General features: G+C 58.7%; 1 protein-coding gene across 2 annotated transcripts in view; it reads right to left on the bottom strand.

Annotated features, from left to right (window-relative positions):
- The window catches only part of CD81 (CD81 molecule), a 334,787-nt gene that overhangs the window by 17,418 nt on the left and 312,594 nt on the right, over positions 1-4,775 (bottom strand). The window lies entirely within an intron of this gene.

Raw genomic sequence — 4,775 nt, 5'->3', positions numbered from 1 at the left:
GGGGGGGGGGGGGGGGGGGGTTGTGGAGTGCTGTTAGAGGTGTCTTTGTTTGGAAAGATCGCTGAGAGGGTGACTCTAGACCAGTGTTGAATGACAGGGAGACCCAAGCCACCTGGAAGACAGCCTCTAAACACTGTGTATCCTGTGCACACTCTGGTGGTGCCAGTCCCCCACGGAAGCCGGCCCCACAGCCCAGCTGGCTTTCTGAAGGCGTGGGGGCCAGGCTCTGCTGCCCTCACCCCCTGGGCTGACGAGGATGTGGAGAGGGTTCTTCCTCCCGAAGGGACAGAGAGAAGCTGTGGCTAGGTGACCCGCGGACGTGTTCTGTATCCGCACAACCCTAGCACACGTCGCCACTGACTGCTTGAAACTTGGCCGGCGCCACCGCCACCGCCACAGAACCGAATTTTTCACTGCACTTTCCTGCTGTGGCTTCATGTGGACACAGCGGCAGCCCCGGTTTACTCCTGTGTGCTCCCACTTCTGTGGTTTTCTTGGTGGCTAATTTATTTTTTTTGATTATTATTATTTTTTTAATGTTTATTTATTTCTGAGACAGAGAGAGACAGACATGAGCGGGGGAGGGGCAGAGAGCGAGGGAGACAGGGAATCCAAAGTGGTCTCCAGGCTCTGAGCTGTCAGCACAGAGCCCGACGCAGGGCTCGAACTCACAAACCGCGAGATCGTGACCTGAGCCGAAGTCGGTCGCTCAACCGACTGAGCCACCCAGGCGCCCCTTTGGTGGCTAATTTAAAAATCTGTTCTGGCCTCATGCTTGGATGAGAGCTGTAAGCACACGTTTGTACACGGTGTTAGGTTTGTGCTCGTCCAGGTGACGTTGTTAATAAAAGTGGCTTGAGTCCTTACCCCGGGGGTCCGCCAAGATTCTTTTTTGCCGGAGAGGAGGCAGAACAGGTCTCCAGGGTGTCGAAATGCTTGTCTAGAAGTCCTGGGCGGTCTGCTCTCCCATCAGGGGCCTGCTGTCCACAGTGATGGGGACATTTCCTGCCACAGACGTGGGCTGACTCCTCAGAGAAAGGCCTTCCTTGGGCCCTCGGGAAAGGGGAGCACAGGAGGACTATGAGCCCACTCTCACGGAGCCGGGTGGGGGGCAGAACCTCACACGCCGAGCCGTTGGTCCATCAGCCCCCAAAATAGGTTGTCTGGCCGCTGGTTCTGTGTTCGGGCATGCAGTGGCCACTTAGGGGCCCCGGCCGTGTGCCAGGTGCTATACCAGATGCTGGCTGTGGGGACTGGGCGGCCAGGCCCCCTTCCCTCGAGGCCCTTAGAAACTGGTGAAGGTGACAGGTGTCACCCCACAACGATCAGGTCAATTCTGGGAAGGGAGGGAATTCCTGGGATAATGTAAAGATAGGAACAGCGGGGTGCGTTTCTGGCACTGGGGGCTGAGAGGAATCCACAGTGGGACCTGGCCCTGAAGACTGAGAAGGAGTCAGCCCCGTAGGGGAGGAGCATTCCAGGCAAAGGGGGGACACGTTTGGAGGGAGAGAAAGGAAGCCAGGGGATGGGAGCAGAAAGGGGGAAGAGGGCTACATGTGGAGGTGGGGGAGCAGGTGGGGGGTCGGGGGGCCTGCCCTTGGGTCTGAAGCCCAGAACAGAGCTGCATTAGATTCTGACGATTGGAGGGTCTCTGCACAGGCCTGGCCCCCGTGTCGAATGGGGACACGCGTGTCAGCAGGCTGCCTCGGCCCTCCGGGGGAACTGGCACCACAGGCACGTGGGGCTTACTGTGAAAATGGGCCGTGAGGGTGTTCGGGGCCACCTCTGGGAGCCTGGCACAGGTGGGCTCCCCGCCCCCTCCCGGGACCACTTCTGAAGTGCGCCGCCCAGTGGCCCGCCAACTTGACCTTGTGAGGACGTCGGGGACCCACCAGCAATGTATCAGGGCTCTCCAGAGAGAGACACAGCGGTAGGAGTCACAGACCGACTCACGTGCTCAGGAAGCCTGGGATGCCCCACCGTGTGCCGTCCGCAGGCCGGGGGCCCGGGAAGGCTGGTGCTGTGGCTCAGTCTGAGCCCGAAGGCCGGAGAACCAGGGAGCCAGCCGTGAGAGTCCCAGCGTGAGGGCCGGAGGAGACGAGAGGAGACGTCCCAGCTCAAGGGGGGAGGCAGGAAAAGGGGCAACTTCCCCCTTCCTCCGCCTTCTGGTCTGCCCGGGCCTCGAGGGGAACCCGGTGAGGTGCCCCCGCACTGGGGAAGGCTGTCTGTGGTCCTGAGTCCACGGATGCCAGCTCGTGTGTCCAGAGACGCCCTCCGGACGCCCCCAGAAGTGATGTCCAGTCCGGTCCCCCTGCAGCCGGTCGCCCTGATGCACAACACTAACGTCACGGGTGGCAGTGACGTGACACGTGTTGGTGTGACCGGGGCAGGTGGGTACCCGGGGGGGGGGGGGGGTGTCCCGAGAAGGGTTTCTGTTCTGGCTCCAGGATGCATGGAATAGCGCCGTGAGGGGCTAGAGAATGGGGTCCGGTTTGCCAGTGCTACACCCCCCGACGGGAGAGCCGCGCCCCGAGAGGGGCTGGCTACCCTGATGGCAGGTGAGGCTGCTGGGGTGATGAGGGTGGCCATGTGCTGGGCACGTGGGAAGAGCAGGCCTTTGCTGCCCCGCCTCCCCGGGTCTGGCTCCGAGCTTCCTCAGTTTCCCCATCTGTGGCAGTGCCCATCACCTGCTCTTGGGTGGTGGGACGTGAGGTCACGCCCACGCCCAGGGACGTGGAGCAGGGCCTGGCCCCTGGGAGGCAGGAGGCAGCTTCCTCCTTCGGGCTTGTTGGACTGGAGGCTGCTTGCCAGGCACAGCTCCAGGGGCCGGAGCCACTGCTCCCGTGGAGCACACTTCCTGTTGGGGGAGTCCCTGAACCCCACTCCTGTGCCTTGATTTCCTGTGCAATCAACAAAGACCACCCAAATGAAGCCAGCAGGGAGTTTATGCGGAGTGTGCTCCGTGAGGGAGTCAACGACCATCCCTGCACTGGGCAGAGACAGGCCCAGAGGGGACAGCTTTATTTTTAAAAGAGAAAGAAAGAAAGAAAGAAAGAAAGAAAGAAAGAAAGAAAGAAAGAGAGAGGGAGAGAGAAAGAAAGAAAGAAAGAAAGAAAGAAAGAAAGAAAGAAAGAAAGAAACGAAACAGAGAGAGAAAGAAAGAAAGAAACGAAACAGAGAGAGAAAGAAAAGAAAGAAAGAAAGAAACGAAACAGAGAGAGAAAGAAAGAAAGAAAGAGAAAGAAAGAAAGAAAAGGAAAGAAAGAGAGAGAGAGAAAGAAAGAAAGAAGGAAGAAAAGAGTTTAAAGTCTGAAAAACAAGCAGCGTGCTAACAACAACGAGCAATGGTCAGTGTGCAAATGGGGTCCCGGAGGCGTCGCGGCAAACAGAACGAAATACCCAGGAATGGATTTAGTAACACTTGTGCACAAAGAGTTACAAAACATCATCAACAGGAAATGCAAACCATCTAACCGAGTGGAAAGATACCAGTGTCCCCAGATGGGGAGTCCCGATGCCGCTGAAATGCCCTGAACTCCCCAAATTAACCTACAGCCTCCAGGCACGCGGGGTCGCTCTCGAAACCCGGCTGGCCTTTCAAGGAGCTCATCGTAAAATCCACAAGGGGACGCGGGGGCTGCAGAGGAGCCAAGACAGTCTTGAAGCAGAAGAATGAAGGACTGGACTCCCACTCCCCCCCTGGAAACGCGCTGCCGAGCCGCCGTGGGAAACACTTGAGAGCCAGGAATACGCCCTCGCGGTCCCCGTCGTCGGGTGGTCTCGGCAGGGGCCCCGGGACGAGGCAGGGAGAGGAAGGGTAGTCTGTCCACCGAGCCATGCTGGGACCTGTGGATCTTCACACGCAAAGGCACGGAGCTGGGCCCCGCCTCGCGCTTCACGCGAACACCAGCTCACGGGGATCTCAGGTGGACGGAGCCCTCGGTGTGGCGGCTGAGCAGACCCTCAGCCTTGGCTTAGACAATGGCTTCTACACAGGACGCCAAAAACACAGGCAGACTAAGAACAACTATGTAAATCAGACCTGGATAGTGGCGAGGAAAGACAGCCCACGACATAGGGGAAAATATTCGTAAACCACAGATGCGATGAGACACGAGCGTCCAGTGCACGCAAAGAACTCTTAACGCCCCAAATAACCCCACGTAAAAAACGGACGAAGGGTGTGCATACTCGTTTTTTTCAAAGAGGACACAGAATGGTCGATAATCACACGGGGCGAAGTCACACGCCGTCAGGGAATGCAGATCAGAACCAGGGTGAGGCAAGGCTTCTCGCCCACCAGGGTGGAAAAGACAGACAATGACAAGTGTTGACGAGGGCGTGGAGAAACCGGAGCCCTGGGGGTGCAAAGCGGGGCGGCTGGCCCCGGAATGCAGACGGGCACTTCCTCCAGATGCTAAACATAGAGTTCCCGCGTGACCGCGCACCTCCCCGTCGGGGCATTTCGAGAAATGGAGAGCACACTCCTGCGTGCACACGAACGTTCACAGCCACATCGCTCGCAACGGCTGGGGGTGGGGGGGGGGCGGGCGCGGCTCAACCCCCGGGGGCGTTGAGGACTGTGGTCCAGCGAACTCTGGTCCATCCACAACATGAGTGCCACTCGGCCATAAAACGGAATGAAACGTCCACGGCCGAACCACGGAGAAACCTTGAGGACTTTGTGCCGGGAGAGGGAGGCCAGACGCAGAGGGCCGCACGCTGGATGGTTCCACTGATGTGAAATGTCCGTGTGGGGCGGACCCACAGGCAGA

Source organism: Panthera uncia, chromosome D1 (genome assembly GCF_023721935.1).
Source record: "Panthera uncia isolate 11264 chromosome D1, Puncia_PCG_1.0, whole genome shotgun sequence".
In the NCBI taxonomy this organism is placed as follows: Eukaryota; Metazoa; Chordata; class Mammalia; order Carnivora; family Felidae; genus Panthera; species Panthera uncia.
This window is presented reverse-complemented; position numbering and strand designations above follow the sequence as displayed.